Genomic DNA, 18,724 nt, shown 5'->3' with positions numbered 1-18,724 from the left:
TTACCATTGTTTTGTTATTTTGATGTTGAAAATTTTAAGGAACAACTAAATACAAAAATGCATTAAAGTATGAAAATATGAATGTTTAAATAAATTCCTAATTTTATTAGCCTCATCATCAATGCCCTCTATTAGAGGTGATATGTGATGAAACTAATTCCTAAAACTGTCTACAGGTTTCTTACCACAGTACAATATCATTAATAGTTAATCCGGCCACTATACAGAACAAAGACACTCTTACCCTGACTCTGTTGGGGAGACAAAAGAAGTTACACAAGTTCTTAGATAACTGAGCTGTTACACTCAGGGTGTGTGTGATCCAACGCTCTGTTTATCAGGAATCCAAGTTTTAAAGCTATCTCTGTTTTACACCTACAAAATATCACTTGTATATTTTTCTAAAATGATGTATGAATTTCAGAAATTATATCATAGAATACTCAGAAAATGGAAGTATTTATAAAGCTGATTTTTTCATACTAGATATTACTATACAACTGAAACTACTTGGTTCTCTAATATTGTGACATAATTTCATAAATTAAGATATTTTAATATCATTAATAATTTTGGCATAAAAAGAACTGTGAGTTCACCAAGGCAATAAATACCTGCTCTCCTTTACTAACTCCTTTAGTAAGCCAAGGCACACCACTCAACCATCTTAAAAAGAAACTTCGCCAAGAAGTGGCAAAATCATTGTGTAAGGCTTATTTCCATATATAAGAAAACAATCCATATCAAAATACGTGGATATAAGGAAGAATTAGTGTCCCTAACTCCCAATCCACATTAATTTTCAAGCTTAAAAACTGGAACTGATGTTATATACTCCAATTTCCCCACCTTTCTACATTCCCTCCGTACCAACAGGTTACTAAGCTAGGCGATACCAGAACAGGGGGAAGAGGGTGTCACAAAAATACGTAAGGCGAAATTCCTTCCCTCAGAAAGTCCACAGTCTAATATTTAACATTTAGCTTGAACCATCAGGCTTATTTAGGCCCTTTAAATAAAATGGATTCATTTAACCCTTACAACAATTGGAGAAAATAGATACTTAATATAATTTCCATTTTACATGTTTGGAAACTGAAGCTTTGAAAGTTTAAGAAATTTGCTCAAGATTCCAGAGCTATACAATTCCATTGAAAAGAATAAAATACTGAGATATCAATTTAACCAAGGAGTGAGAGACTTGTACACAGAAAACTACAAAACACGGAAGAAATTAAAGACCTAAATAAATGGAAAGACATTTTTGTATATGGATTCGAGGAATTACTATAATTAAGATTGCAATACTCCCCAAATTGATCTACAGATTCACCTAATACCTATCAAAACCCCAACTGCCTTTTTGCAGAAATGGGCAAGCTGACCCTAAAATTCATATTGGAATGCAGGGGACCCTGAATAACCACAACAATCTAGAGGAGAAAAAAGAGCAAAGTTGGAAGACACACATCTTGATTTCAAAACTTACTACCAAAGTTACAGTAATTAAAATGGTGCAGAACTGGCATAAGGATAAACATATAAATCAATGGAAAAGAATTAAAGTCCAGAAATAAACCCTCACACTGCACTCAACTGATTTACAATGAGAGTGCCAGAGCCATTCGACAGGGAAAAAAGGTCTCTTCAAAAGATGATCTAAATAACTAGATCTCCATATGCAAAAGAATAAAGCTAGACTCCTCTCCCACACCATATACAGAAATAAACTCAAAATGGATCAAAAATCTAAATATAAAGGCTAAAACTATAAAACTCTTAAAGGGAATGTAGGTGTAAATCTTCATAATTTTTGGATTTAAGTTCTTAAATACAACACCAAAACCACAAGGAACAAAAGAATAAACTGAACAGCATAAGAATTTTTAAAAATTGTGCATCGAAGGATATTATCAAGAAAAAAGCTAACCTGCAGAATGGGAGTAAATATTTTAAAATCACATATCTAATAAAGAACTAGAATCCAGAATAATAAAGAACTCTTATAACTCCACAACTAAAAAACCCAACAACTCAATTTAAAAATGGGCAAAGGATTTAAATAGACATTTTTCCAAAGAAGAAATACAAATGGCCAATAAGCACATGAAAAATTGCTCACCATCATATGTCATTAGGGAAATGTGAATGAAAACAAGTATGAAATACCTCTTTACATGTACCAGGATGGCTACAATCATGGTACCTCTGCTTTGGAGAACAATATGGCAGTTCTTCAAAAAATTAAGTAAAAAGTTACCATATGACCCATAATTCTACTCCTTGGTATACATACCCAAGAGAATTTAAAAACATCTTCAAATTGTTCACACAAAAACTTGTGCACAAATGTTCATAACAGTAATATTTATAATAACCAAAAAGTAGTTATTATCAACTGATGAAGGAATAAACAAAATGTAGCCTATCTATTAAAGAAATGGAGTACTGATAGATAGATAGATAGATAGATAGATAGATAGATAGATAGATAGATAGATATATGCTACCACATGGATGAATCTTGAAGACACTATAAAGAGTGAAATGAGCCAGACACAAAACATATTGTATGATTTCCTTTTATATGACACGTCCAGGAACAGGGAAATTATACTGAGACGGAAATTAGATCAAGGGGCTGAGAGGAGGGAGAATGGGGAGAGGCTGCTAACATACCCATTTCCCTTTAGGATGATGAAAATGTTCAGGAATTAGATAATGGTGATGTTTTCACAACACTATAAATATGCTTAAAACCACTGAGTTGTACACTATAAAATGGTTTTTTAAAAGGGAATTTATGTAAATTTGATTTCAATTAAAAAAAAAAAAAAAGGATTGCAGAGCTAGCACGTGACTGAGTCAGGATGAGAGCCCAGGCGGCCTAGCTTCAAAAGTCTCACTCCACAGCTATGCTGCATGGCCTGCAAGGAAGAAGTGATCGGTCCACCTGCGGAAAGAAAATGGTCAGAGAGGTTTTGGGGCTCGTTCACAAGGGGTAAGAGGATTTTGCCAAGTGAAGAAATATCCTACTCTAAACAGGAAAATGGCACACACAAAGCTACAAAGAACCATACCATGTGGGCCATCCGAGCTGCTGGTGACTGCAGCAATGAAGTAGGTACTGGTAGGAAATGAAGCAAGAGACACTGGCAAGAGAGGCCTCTTCCAAACATCTTACATGCCACATAAAGAAGTCCTGGTTTTACATAGGGTAGAAATATAAACAACTAAACAGCCAAAACTAAAAGAGATTCAGCAGGCAAATATGATTTAAAAGCAAAATTTTAAAACCCTGATTCAAGCAGGGGAGGAAATATTAAAACTTCAAGGAGCTATTTATAAGATTCATCACTTTTTCACAATTCATTTTGTGTCTGTACGCCCACATAGTATCCCCTCGGGAACTTTGCCAATTATCACTTCTCACATTTGTTGTAAATTCTAAAATTCTCACCTCAAGCCCATCAGTCACTCATGATTTCTATAAAAATCATTAACATCACCAAGAAATAGTAAAGTCTACTTCCAAGGCTTTTGTTGCGTTACAAAATGTTATGAAGTACCACAAATACATTAGCAAAACGGACTGAGGCTCCTTTATTCTTGCCTTGTTGTCTGTGAGATTTCCTACCAATTACATGAACATGAAATCTGAACTAGTTCTCCATTTTAAAATGCAAGAATCAACGTATCGGGGTACCTTAAACATATCAAGGACACAAAAAAACTTAGCTTTGTTATATCAAAGTGGCTTTGAAGCAATACTCCAGAGTGCAAGTTCTTTGTACTTACCATCTTTAGCCATGTACTGAGCTGCTGATATCTGGACACTTAGAAAAGTATTTTAAGCATGAAATAATGCTTGAAGATTAAGACACTGGGAATAATAATTGTAATAAGCAGCAAGAGCAATAATAATAAGAGTTAACATTTCATACCAATTACAATGTGTCAGACACTCTTCTATTTGCTTTATCTATAAACTCTTAATACTCTCAGATCTCTGTAAGATAAATTCTATCATTATCCTCATTTAACAGATAGGAAAACTGAGGTACAAAAAAAGGCCAAGTGACTTACCATGGTTCATAGAGCTAGTACAGTGGAGGGAGAATCTGAACCTAGATGAATACACGTAGAGTTCTGGGCCCTCGACTACTATGCTCTATGTGTGTCTGATTTAGAATGTTCTTTAATTTTTTCATAATAAAAAAACTTGAACACTAATTTGTATTACTATTTTTGAAAGTTATAACACAATCCCACAAATACAATCCCATTCAGACTTCATGTTTATAACTTGCTGTCCCCTACCTTAAAAATAATCTCTTTCTCTCTATCAATCTTAAAACAATCATTTATTATACCTATACACTTTGTTAAGTATTTGGAAGGATAAAAAAATCGAGTGTCTAAAATAAATTGAATTATTCTGCTATATCTGACTACATTTTATGGTGTACGTTAAGTACAGGGCCAGTTAGTACCAGTTGTAATATGGGCAGTCTAAGAAAGTCTCAGGATGTATCTTTGTATTTAATTTTCATATTCATGCCAAGGGCCATTTGTACTGATTCACACACCTACTAAATCACTCTCTTGGGGTGATAACACCTAAAATGTCCTAGATGTACAAGCCAGTACTGAGAATCACTGGTTTTACACTTGGCCCCTGTCCTCCCTACATAATTAAGCGACAATATTACAAATACACAATTTATTTCACAAGCACAATTAGCCAGTCATGCCAAACAATATTCTATTTATTGACTTCAATATAGAGAATGCTAGATAGTTATAATCCAGCAATTTCACTCTTTCATAACTAAGCTAGAAAAACACTCACGTGTATCCTAGCAGAATCACACAAAGATGCTCATCATAATGCTACATGCAATGCAAATAATGGATAACAACCCGATTGTTAAATCAACTATGGCACATTTATTACACACGGCATTTGAAAAAAATGAGGTAGATGCACATGTTATGAATGATCTCTAAAACTATGAGAAAACTGTGGCTTGCATAATACACACAAATATACTACTTTTGTTATATATATTTTCATAGATACATAGGTATGTGCACATAAGTACATACACATGCATATGCAAATGAAAATAAAGTAGAAAAGAATACATTCTGAAATCACTGGGAAAAGGTCTTCCTTACTTCTGGAGATGAGCCATAGAACAAAGAATGGTGGTCAGAGGGATTTTATCTTTATCTGAACTTGAATTTTTTATAGGTATCACTTTGTAATTAAAAATAATTTTCTCAAATAATGTAAAGTGTTTCCAAAGGACACTCCCTTTTGTGGTTACACGGCTTTCAAATGGACACTGCAAAAAAGACTGCTTTCGCACCATTATAAATAGCCTGCAAAATGCCAATTTTCACTTTCAAACCAAATTCACAGTTTAATCAAGGTCAAAGGAGTGTTCTGTTGGAATTCTGAGAGTGTTATACTGAAGGGGAAAAAAGAACAAATAAATTATTCTGACACTGTTCTAGCATAAGAAAGGGAGTTTCATGGAGACTGTAAAATTGTCATTTAAAATGGGCTTTAAAAACTAAATTCAGTCTGTCCCTTCCAATTCCATCATAAGCAGACTCTTAAAATAAAATAAAATTGCTGAAACAAATTGGTGAACAACAACAACAAAAACCCTCTCTAAAAATACAGGTATTAATTTAGCAACTCCAAAATGTTCAAGTCTCAACTAATGGATGGACTGTGCTTATGAAAAACACATGACTGCTGTAGAGACAGAGAATAGACAGAATAGCGTTTAAGATAAAAACTTAGAGGCTCTAAGAGCCATCTGAATATTAAGGTTTTTTGTTAGACAATGCCGAAGAAAAGGGCCATGTGCTTAGGAAGCTACGGTCAAATGCCAGGGCAATTACATAGCAAGAAATAACTCCCACAAAAGAAACACAGCAATAAAGAGGTGAGTGTAGAATGTCTCAAGAAGTAAGAGTTTTCAAAAATTCTAGTCTTGCTTTTAAAAAAAAAACAAAAAACTTCCTTTCGTTCATATCATTATCTATTTAATAGCAAAATGGCTCCTCAATTTATACTGAAATATACTAGCCAATATATTTTAACTCATATGAAGTACTCGACTTTTTTCTTCTTCTAAAACCTAACTCTGTCTGAAATTTTGACTGCGACTACAAGAAAGTGGTACAGAAGGAAGAGGAATGTTATTTGGACTGATATAATTCTATTTCTTGAGTTAGAGAGTATTCTAACTCAGGTGTTCATTTTATTCTTTAAACTTATACTCACATTTCATGTATTATAGGCATGAAAGATTTCATGATTTTTAAATGTTTTAAACCAAAAGAATAACAGAAAGAGATGCCAAGGCAAAAGTGAACATTGTTTATGCTAAAACGCTTGCCTAGCCCCTCCTAGTATTTCCAATGCCCTCACAGCATGGTCTCTTCCTCAATTCCTCCTATGAAATACAGGTAAACCTCAGCTACCATGGCTTCAAGGAATAAGTGATTCTGGACAGCTATGTTCATGACAGTTGAAAGACTAACTATCTTAATTTAATTGAGTCATTCTGGATTAAACTCTTCATGTTTGATTAAAAAGTAGCCTAAGCATAATATAAAGTTTCCTGGCTACCTCAAAGCCTTTTATTACAGGCACTACTAAAATATTCTCAGGGCCTCTGAACAGTAGCTGAAGGTCTGCTTCTGCACCAAAAGCTCCAGATTAGGACAGTGCTTTTTGGCTGGTATAGTTTTTCTGTTTTGTCTCTTGGTCAGCCATACATCACTGTATGTGTGCACTTCTAATTGGCTCACTCTAATCTGCTGAGAAAACAATATAGTAGGTAGTTTCCCACACTACACAGTTTCCCTTAAACTACAACACCTTAATGTTTATGAGTTCTAAATTAAGGCTAATGTAGAGTGCTAGTCCCACTCTCTTTTGAGGGTCCAACTGCCACAGTACCTCTGTTTCTCTTTCATCTGCTTCATTCTTTCCCAAGAGTTTTTTAACAAGCACCTTCAAAATACTGACACACAATCAGCTTTGTGCTGAAAGCACTTCTCTGTATAAAAAGCACAATTTTTCAAAAGTAAAATAGTACACTGACAGCAAACAAGATGATGTTCATTTGACTTATAGCATTCAGTCCTCTAAATTTACCAAGGTTTCCGAATCTCAATTTATAACCACATTCCCCAGCTTCTAACTTAAGAGATACATTTAGTTTTGTCTCTCATTTCTTAAGGAACCGAAACAGTTTTGCATCTCTGAACATTAAAAGGGGTATGTTGTAACAACTTATTTCCAATTAGTTTATAGAGGAGTCTTTAGAAGAGGGATTCTAAACGTATCAAGGATATTTTCTAAAAATCAAATATGCTATGAAGGGTAAGAAGAATTACAGGGAAATGAGAGGAGAAAAAATATTATGTAATAAGTCTACTCACTAGAACTAAAAAAAAAAAAATCTAGTCCCAGGAAGTGAAAGGAGAAAGAGCATCATTGCCAATCTCATCTTTAAACATTTAAGGAAGGCTAATGGGGCAATTCACGAACAGAATAACAACAACAGTAAGAGCAGCTAACACTGATACTGAGCTCACTGTATCATACCCTGTTGTGGAGGCTTTCCATTTATTAACTGATTCAATCTAAAACCCTCCATGGAACCGGTATTATAATTATCACCTCTTGTTTTTTGATGAGGAAATAGAGATACAGAGAAGTTAAGTAATTCTGTTCCAGCTCACACAGCTTGTAAATGGAAGAGCTAAAACACAAACCCAGGAAACCTGGCTCCAGAAGTCACTACTACATGCTGCTTCTCATAATACCTGTAATGGGTTCACAATAACATTTGTGATGGGATTCAAGTGTCATAAACTAATTTTTAAAGATGTAGAAACTAAAATTACTTAATGAGCCTCTGACCCATCCACTGGACAATATTCTAGGGAGTCTGCAGGAACAATAACTCATGGGTGTGACAAAACTGTCAAAATGAAACCAATTTTATTTTAGAAAAAAATACAACAAATGGACTGTTAGAAATAGCATATCAATTGCCAGAGCTATTTAGTTTCAGAGTTCAATAATATACTGACATAATAAAGTGATGTGGCCCTGAGCTCTATAACCTGCTGGAAATGTATGCCACATTCTCCTTTATCATAAACTGTACTTAATGTTGTCTTATTCAACATCTGCAAAATTTTCAAAACACACTGGCTTTCCTTAATGCAGTGACCATCTCATCCATAAGATGTGTGAACATACTACAAGCCTATGGTCCTTGGCTGTGCACTTCCAGAAAAGACTAAACATACAGAGGTCTACACTACAATCACCCAAAAAGCGTTCTGAGATTATCACATTCTGGCAAACTGCTTCCCCAAACCTGCAGTTTTATCAAGCTTAAACAGAGTTAACAAAACCTTTGCTGAATCATCAATACCAATTATTTGTTATAATTTTTAGTTAAATTATCATTTACATACTACAAAATTCACCCTTTACTGTTCAGTTCTGCCAGTGTTCTCTGCAACACACAGATAGATGTTGTGGAACCACCCCAAAAACAACATACAGAAGTGTCCCATCGCCCAAAACATTCCAAGCCACTCTACAGTCAAGCTCTCCCTCACCCCAGCTCACAGAAACTACTGATCTGTTTTCTGTCCCTATAATCTTGCCTTTTCCTTTACAAAGGCAAATGTACAGTCTGTATGCTTACCAGTCTGGCTTCTTTCACTTATCACAATACATTTTAGATTCGACCATCTGATACACGGTAATTAGTACATTTATTTTTATTGCTGAGCAGTATTCCACTGTACAGATGTATCACAGTTTATATTCACTAGTTGAGAGAAATTTAAATGGTTCCCATTTGGGGCAATTGGGGGGGGGGAAGCTGCTATGAAAGTAAAGATTTTATATGAACATTAGTTTTTGTTTCATTTGGGTAAAGGCCAGGAGTTGGTTATGTGATACAACATGTGCATGTGAGAGGTCCAGTGGCTCCATGTCCCCATCAGCACTTGGTATAGTCAGTTTCTTTTTAACCATTCTAAAAGGAGTGTAGAGGTATCTACGGTTTAATTTACATTTCTCTAATGACTGACAAAATGGACCGTGCTTATTTGCCATCTATATATTTTCTTAAGTGAAACATCAGCTCTTCTTCACATTTTTAATTAGTATCTTTTCTTATTACTGAGTTCTTTATATATTAAGGATAAAAGTCCTTTTTCAGATATATGATGTGCAACTATTTTCTACCAGTTTGTGGCTCTTTTTATCTTTTTTTTTTTTTAACTCTTTGCTGTTGGGTTTTCGTTTGGCTGGTTGTGTGTTCCTCTTTTCAACTTAAGAGTGTCTTTCAAAGAGAAGACTTTAATGGAAATTCGATTTATTTTTATTTTTTTAAAATGGATACTTTTGGTAGCATACCTAAAAAATCTTTGCCTAACTCATCACAAATACTTTCTGCTATTTTCGTATAGTAGTTTGTAGTTTTACATTTAAGTCTATGATTCATTTTAATTTTTGTATATTGTACAAGGTACCAATTACTTTTTTTACATTTTCCTTTTAATTTTTCAATTACAGTTGACATTCAATATTATATTAGTTTCAGATGTGTATCAATTACTTTTTATTTTTGTTGTTTGATCCAATGTTCCAGACCTTATCACAGTATTTACTTGACAAATGTTCTCTGAGCACCCGTATCTGAACTAAGAATCTGAGCGTAAGTAAGAGGACTCAGATTAATACAGGAAATGGCAACATACTTAACTCACTAAAATACAAGGTGTTTTGTAGAAACAAAGTCCGAGCACAATGGCAGAAGAGACTCAGCAGCTAACGGCTAGGAGGGGTGGTATTTACACTGAGCAAACAGTTCTCGGGGCAGAGAATAACATTCTAGGAAGAGGAAATACCACAAGCAATATACAAAGATGTGAAAGAATAAGGCTTGTTCAGAAAATAGAGGTGAAGGGGTTTCTTCCTGACCACTTTGTATTCATGGCAGACACTTCCACATGCTAGCATTTTTGGCAGGAAGTTTTAGGGGATTAAAAAGCCACTAAAGATGTAATTAACAAAATTTAACCCAGTCACTACTACAGTATAATGGTCTTTAGTACAGTGTGCTCAGAATAAGCTGCCAAGCCCCAGCCTAGCAGAAGTCACCTTTGGTCCACCCACAACTGATTCCACGCCAACCCTGCAGGCCAACAGAGCCCAGCACCCCCAACAGAGCCTGCCTCCCCTACAAGGCTTTCACCTGCCCTCCATCACACCAATCTCTCACCACAAAGAAACCCAGCAACAGCACCCAATCAGCTTGAACTGCTTGCCCACCTTCCCAGAACTTGTTCGGCTCAGTTAGCCCAGGTCACCTATGCCACCGGCACCACTAATATGCCCTAATTTCCCAGCCGCCTCCCCCTAACCCTTAGAGACCTGGCCCCAGTGCTGACTGGAATTTAAGAATCATCAGAAAGTCCCTACATCCTCTACCAGCCTCTTAAAGGACCGCTTCTTGTCCTAACCAGACTAGCTGCCCTTGAGGATAGGACTTCTCCTGCAGGCCCTGGAAACTGAGGCCCCTGCTCCACTCACACGCCCTTCATTCTGCAGGACCTGGATAGAGGTGGGGCCACTATTCTCACTGTCCTCAGTTTCGCTTTTCCATTCTTGAGACCGATAAGAAGGTTCAACAGGTAGAAGAGCCCAATCCTTCAAAGTAAAAGTTCCCCATAACCTTTTCAACTAAAGGATTCACCCCATCTCAATGTTTCGAACAGCATTTTTTTCATCTAATTTTTTAAATGAAATATTTGCTATATAGCCCATAGATAGAATGCAGGATAAACCCTGTTTTAAGAATTGTGCATTTCTTAACCTTTTTGAAAAAGATATTGGTGAGCTACCCTTTCAAAAATTAAGGATAAAGGATAATAAACATTAAGTCAACTGCTGTTTGAATAAACCTGCATCTATATTCATAACAGCAAAGCTTTACATTTGTTATCTGGAGAACGAACACTTTATTTAACTGAAACACTAATATTTTCTTCTATCATATCCCTAACTTTGAAGAAGAAAACCTACCCCACCTGCCCCACACCCCAGAACACACACCTATAGCTTCTACACCGAAGGAGTAGTCCAATGACTGGCAGCTTGCTAAAGAATCGCAGATTCTTAAGAGCTGAAGAAGACCCCAGAAGTCATCTGATCCTGTCTATCACTTATATTTGCAAAGATTCATCTTTCCTCGACTCCCACTCTGGCTACAAGCCCTTAATGGCAAGATCTTCCTCTCTCTACTCCTAGGAACTCAAACACAATGCCCTTGATATGAAAGGCAATCGATAAAAGCTGCCATAAGATTAACGGGGTAATTCTGAGTTATCATTTTTCCTGACTCCTGTAGCATCTGGCAAAGAGTACATTCTTTTCCTCTGGCTCTCCTTCCTCCCCCTCAACCTAAATATCAAGCATCTTCTCTCAATAATCTCCATAATCCTAAAAGCTTCAAGGAGAATGTGAGATATTGCTACCCCACTGGACTTAAAGTAACAGACTTGGGTCCAACCCCAAAACCCTGTTAGTTTTGTAAACTTTGAGAAAAATTATGAAATCTGTTAAGCCTGTTTTAGATTTAGTGCAAATTATATTTTATATTTTATATATTTTTTTCTATTTAGCCAAATCTTAATGTTTCTGATATTAAGGCCTACCTAAAAAATCAGAACCTAAAAGAACACTACAGCTAACATAGCTATTTCTAGTTAAGGAAAATTAGTATGTTTTAATTACCTTAACAAAAAATTTTTAAAGAAAAACTTTAAAAAATCAGAAATATTAACCTTTTGTTATGTAGGACCATGGGCACCAGAATAATGGTCTTTTCATCCCACAAGAAGCATAAGCCATTTTGATACAATGCCTTCCAGGAACAGTAAGTCACCAAAACGGCTTAAGCTTAATACAATCATAAATTTTTGAAGATGACAAAATGGATGGACTGTAGGTATGCCCATCATGCAATCCTTCATATAAATATTTCTTTCCACTGAGCTTTTAAGAGTTTGTGTGTGACATAGAGTTTATTGTGAGACTTGCTGAGACTAATCTGGAACACAGTTATTAAATGCTGCCTATCAACAGGAAACTCTTGGCTCAGACCAGCCCCCTTTCCCATAAGTCCTAATTTCTGTAGCTCTCCACACAGTACAATTTATGTTTACTCTAGAACTGTAAGAGGAATACTTGGTCCACAACAAGGGAACATTTTTTAAATGTCCAACAGTGTAAAATAAGAGTGTGTTGGAAGAGTCCTCTCTATGTGTGACGAACTGGAGGTGAATAGATTTAAGCTGAATATCTATATGGTCACTGTAAGAGGAATAAGGGGCCAAAGAATACCATCTCCTAGGTCAAGACTGTCAAGTAAAAGACTTGAAGTGAGCATGTGCTTGCTCTGCCACACAATCTCAACCAATCTTCTCACCTGTAATAACAGTATTCTGATTTTTATTTGGAGATCCACTCCTCTCCAACACTCACACTTCCAATGAAGCTGCCACCAACACACGTATCCAAGGGAATGCCCATATCACAGTTCCCAGAGAATGAATTCAGTGGCAGATGACCTAAGCTACTCTAATCCAAATAAATCTTAGACTACAACACAAACATTTATACAGACTAAAATATTTCCAAAATAAAAATGATTACTTCTTCAAGTCACAAGCAGATGAGGATACCATCATAGAGTATTTAACAAATAGAGAAACTCTACGCTTCAACTAAATTTAATGTACAATTTAAAAGACAAAAATATTAGAACACAAACTAATAGTAAACTACTAAGTACGACTTTTTTAGCTACGTATCTTACATCATAATTAAGATGAACTAATCTTTCAACACAAATATGACTACAAAGTATAACTAATGTTCAGATACAATTGATGGAAACAAAGGAACAGGCACAGGAGGAATGTGTTGTAACTTCTTCATGTGCAACAATCAAGGCCAAAACACTATCGGTTGAGATGAATGCATGTATAAGCTCCATGCCAACATAAAATTTAAAATGACCTTACTGAGAAACATTAAACGTTTAATTTTGAGTGGCATTAAATCCACAAGTGAAATATATGAAAATAAAGGAGGAAAGCGCTTAATTTTCACATTACTATAAGAAAATTAAAGGAAGTATGAGTGATTCTTTCATGGCAGCATTATATTGCAAAAATATCCTCAAGTTTAGGGTCAGCAAATTGGATTTGAATTTTCACTCCTTGGTATCTTTGATTCCTTAAATTAAGTCTCATCTTCCAGAAGTCTATCACCTCCTCTATAAAGTGCTGTCAAAGTAATATTTTGATTCATCCAATTGAATGATTATGCAGAAAAATCAGAATACAAAGTTGGCAGGGGGTAGGGGACTGAGCAGAGAGTTTCAAACAAATATATGGAAAGTTAGTAAAGATTGTTCCAAACATTTTCACTAAGTGACAGAACACTGAGAACCTGCTCTGTTTCATGAACAGCTAAAAAAGTAACATTTTGAGAAAATTAGTAGAGCTAATAAAGGTTTTCCTTATGACCTGAAAACATGAAGTTTGCAATGGAAAACTTTGCTGCAGTCCAAACCCAAGAAAACATCCATATCAAAATCACAAGTGAGGACAATGTTAACTTGTTTATTTGATCTCAATGGCATTGCTAACTTAGAAGCATCCCACAAAGACCCAGAGTCAATTGGACTCATTGTTCAAGTAGGCCAGACAAAACAAGGAGTTAACTGTGGCTCAGAAACTGGTTTCATCATCCTGAAACGTTCTGGCTTACAGTCTGTGAGTCAAAAACAATAAACCAAAAAGCTCTAACAACCCAAATTGCCTATCCAGGTTATTCACCAGACTTGGCACTCAATGACTTTTGGCCAATGCCAAAAACTGATTCTAACATCAAAGGATAAAAATTTATAACCCGTGAACATATTCAAACCCTAAAGGTGCAACAAGACCTTGGAGTACAATGGCAGCATTGTTGGAGTAACTGCTCACCATTTAAAAGCCAGATTCATTTCAACTTGAGACTGGCAAGTGTATTTATAAAGAAGTCTTACTCACACCATAAAAACTGCAGAAAAGTGGAACAAGGCAGATATGATACGCACGTGTGTGTACTAAAATAAATTAAAATGTCTTGCCAAAACACTCGAGACTGAGTTTTGTCTTAACCGTTCATATCCCAGTAGGTAACATCCTAAGTTAAATGACTAATGGTAAGAAAAACTGACAAATTGAAAAAATACAACATTTGGTCTATCTTTTCATTTTAGTATTGTGACTATAGGAATCCAGAGAGTAATTATGTACAGAACAATCTCCTCTGAGCACCTCGCGGCTGCCCTGGCTCCAGCTTACTATTAGTAATTGCTACATGCCACCTACCAATCCCCAGACTAGGGACACCTCTTTGCTAAAAAAAAAAAAAAAAAAAAAAATTAAAAGCCTTCCTAGACTAGAGCTAAATCAGAAAGTATATAGTTTTAAAACCAAACTACCGCCACATAGCTAAAGAAAATCCCTGACTTATATGCCATCCTAAAAAAAAGGTGACCTAATTAAAAAATATAAACTATCGCTCAGCCTAGACTCTAGAAGCATCTAGACTGTAGCAACAGATAACTCTTGCTCAAAATGCTTTAGGTCAAGTACCTATTTTAATGGGTTTCTATGTTCTCTGGGATTCTAAAGCCTTAGAAGGAGCAAATATAAAATGTTTACCTAACAAAAATCCTGCTGCTTGTTACCTTGTCACAGCAATATACAAAAGACCATGAAAAGGAATATTTACTTTATTCCAAAGAAATAACTTTATTTTTTTAATTTATTATATTTTTTTAGGCAAGGCAACCCTTGGTTGACCTCACAGATTGCAAAGACTTTGTCAGCTTCCAATCCCTTATTTTTTACACCTACATACAGCACCTGGTGTTCGTAGGTGGTCTCCCATCCGAGCACTAACCAGGCCCAACCCTGTTTAGCTTCCGAGATCAGATAGGATCAGGCTGGTTCGGGGTGGCATGGCTGTAGATGAGAAATAACTTTAAAAACAACATTTCTTGCAGATAAACTATGCTCTCCTCATCATTCTTCTGTTATTTTAATTATCTTTTGTATAATCTGGAGAGAGTGAATGCTGAATTACCCAAAAGGAAGATGATGACACACTGCAGAAAAGAAAAAACCTCATCTACCCTCTTAGGTTCAGGGACTGGGGCATATGAATCAAACTGATAAATGACAGATTAACAGAAGAAAAAGGTTATTTACACATACAACGCATGAACACACTAAAATATTCCTAATGAGTAACTCAAGGGGATGGGGAGAATACAGGCCTTACATACCATTTTAAGAAAAGGTGACAAAGTATGAAGAGCCTGAACAAAGTAAAAGGAGTTTGGAACTTCTGTGGGTGAAGAGTTTGGGAGGACTTGTGAGAAGATGTCCAGGATATGCATGGTAAATAAGGGTTGTTTACTACGGTTTTTTATGCAGATAAGTCATTCTCTTCCAGGTATGAGAAAGGTAAAAACTTTTATAAATGGATATTATGTCCTGCTTTTAGAAAGAATGTAAGAGAGCTAATTACCTTTGGCTCACAGCAATTTTTGGAGTAGCATACTCCAAAAATACGTTTAGGAAGACAACAAAAGAGGGGTACCAAAAATTAGAAGAAAGCTTTTTTCTTTAAGACTGATATTTTATGTACTATTTAAATCCATGGGTAACAATGAGAATTCCACTGGCCTTCTTTTCTTGAGTTTGCATTTCAGCTCTGTCATTTTTCATTCTGCGGAGCAAGTGTTTTATACTTTTAAAGAACTTAATTGGCCCCTGGTAGGCCCTCTATCTCTGTACTTTCATTTTGTGCCTTTAAACATATTTACCTAAATATACCATAAGTAGTTTCACATCATTAAAGTCATAACTATGAAATTATTATTGCAAAGGACATGTTGCTAGAACCAGACTGTGTAAGCAGAAATTTGTAACCTTTAGAGACCACACACTATATCTGCTGATCAACTCTTTTAAACCAGGCGAATAACATTCTTTTCAAAGCTCATGAAGGAAAGAGAAGTTTTCTGCCCTTAAAGTATCAGGATATTACTCTGCCTGAACAAAGAAAAAAAAAATCATGTAGAAAGACATGCTGACTAACTGCCGCCCTCTGGTAGGCAAGATGCCACCTTCAACTGGAAAACCATTTGACCAAGACACTCATTTACAAATGTCTTTATCCACAATCCATTTTAATGTTGTATACATCCCTAACTTAAGGACAGAATAAATTTTTAAAAAATAAGGAAAAATGGCATACATCTCAAAACCAAAACAATATCGAAGGAACATTTATATAAAAGAAAATAATACCAAGAAGAGAAAGATATGGCTACAATACTGAAAAAAGAAATGTTTGAACATAAACTTACAACTTGATTACAGAAATGCAAACTCACATTTATGATCTATTGTTAAACTGTCATGCCACCCTAATTCTGAATCCTTTCCCTCTTTAATTTACAATTCCGCTTAGTGGAGAAAAAGACTGAGTATCAAGCAGGTGCAAATGAACATAGCCTGCAAACACAAAGGCCTCAGTTCGAAAGAAGGTTTTAGTTTAAGGGTCAGATTTTATAATGGAAAAGAGATAATAACTACCTTAGAGGAAGACGTAATCATGAATTCCCCAATAAGGGGGTGTGTGTGTGTGTGTGTGTGTGTGTTCATTCAATTAAAGTAATTAATTTTAGTGCTATTTTAGTAGAGTCTTACAACTAAAAAATTCAGAAGCACCAATGCCCTTGCATCTGCCATTCTGGATACAAAGAGGCTTTTCTTCATGTAATAAGAAAGCCTTATTGTTAAAAAAAATTCCATGATCTTTCAAAGATAAATAAATAAACAATAAACCAAATAAAGGCATATAGAATCAAATAATTTCCGATGTATAATAAATAAGCAGTTTACTCCAGAACCTAAGTCTGTTGGTGGCCTGAGACTTCCACAAATACCAAAGAGGACAGCGAGAGATGAGAAAAGCCTCCCTCCCCCACCTCCCTGCACACCCTTACGGCGCTCACTGGCAGTGCTGTCCATTCAGTGACTGACATTTTTTACTCTTCCCTGTTGTTTCCAAGTATTATTTAATTATTACTTTTTATACTCTACTCCTAAAAAGACAAAAAGAATTATTGATAAAAAGTAACAACAGTATACCTCTACAAATGCCTCAGCTCTGCCTTGAAGTCGTTAATAAACATAAATATAATACAGAATCCAGAAAAATTTATATTGAAAGTGGTGGTATCAGTGCTAAGATCATGGGTAGGTTTTTTTCTTCTTTCTACATTTCTGAATTTCCTACATTTGACTGTAAATATATATATTATAATCAGAATATATACTTTATTTTTTATAATCATAATAATAATTTAACAATTAAGTGAGATAGACCACGGTGATTAAGTATATTGACTCTGGCTGACTGCCTGAACTTGAATGACAGCTCCTAAAATTCAAATTACTTACTATCTCTAACTATCACCTACAAAAACAATATAAGAATACCTATCTACCTCATAAGACCATAGTGAGGATGATGCAAGATATTATATGCAAAAGTGCTTTGCAACGTGCTTTGCAAAGTGGAAGCCCTTGATAAATATTAGCTAATAGCCATACTACTATAATTGTAGGCTTATCACTTGAATATGTCCAAATATTTCCCAAAGTTAGAAATTTGTGAAGTTAGAGCTTTTGTTGCTCCACCTGAAGGTCTTAAGTTTATGATACTATTTTCATAGAAAATTAATTCTTCGAAAAAAGGGGGAATAATAAAATATATACTAGAAACAAAGCCTGTCCTTTTTTTTGCCAACAACCAAAAGTGAAACAGACTGAGATAGCACCTGAGCATCTGCTCTCCCTTCTCCCATGTCCCCTCCCAAACACTTAAACAGGACTATGTTCTCAGAGAGCTCTAGAAAACCAATGCTGGCTATGTATATGCATAAATGGAAAGTACTGGATACTAGAATTTCTGTTTAGGACAACCAACAGGGGCAGGGGGCTACCCTAAGGAATGGCGGACATAAACTGATTTTCATTTAATTGTATGAACTTGACCACCTAAAAAGCTATAATGCAAAATTCTTATTGGGATTTAAAGCCAAATAGTATTCTTCTGTTTTTGAAGCTTTCTACTTAATAACCACACATAAGGTAACATAAATTTCACTCTGAATTCTTATTTGTGAATCTCTCCATTAATAAAAATAGTAATAGAAATAGGAGAAGCAATGTGCATTAAGTACTTACTAAACACCAGACACTACTGTAAACATCACATATAATAGTTTATTTACTCTATGCCATAATCCTTTAAGGTACATACTTTCAGGATTCCTAGGTACAGCTAAGGAAACTGAAGCACAGAGAGGGGGAGTGGTGAATTCAATGACTGAAACCCAGACATTATCTCTTGCTTTTAACTACTGCACTGGTCTCAGTTTAGTGGCTGCAATATAACCACGTCCTATTTAGCAGGACCATTTCTTCTGTGGTACCGAAAGCACCTGACACCTGTATCTTGAAC

The 18,724-nt window shown here is 35.5% G+C and overlaps 1 protein-coding gene and 1 pseudogene across 5 annotated transcripts in view; both read right to left on the bottom strand.

The window, feature by feature from the left end:
• SRPK2 (SRSF protein kinase 2) overlaps positions 1 to 18,724 on the bottom strand; it is a 196,345-nt gene that overhangs the window by 127,974 nt on the left and 49,647 nt on the right. The gene's annotated exons all lie outside the window — the stretch shown is intronic.
• On the bottom strand, positions 15,037 to 15,155 carry LOC118611024 (annotated as a pseudogene).

Source organism: Rousettus aegyptiacus, unplaced genomic scaffold (genome assembly GCF_014176215.1).
Source record: "Rousettus aegyptiacus isolate mRouAeg1 unplaced genomic scaffold, mRouAeg1.p scaffold_m13_p_13, whole genome shotgun sequence".
Lineage (NCBI taxonomy): Eukaryota > Metazoa > Chordata > Mammalia > Chiroptera > Pteropodidae > Rousettus > Rousettus aegyptiacus.
The sequence above is the reverse complement of the archived record's forward strand: the minus strand, read 5'-3'. Positions and strand labels throughout refer to the sequence as shown.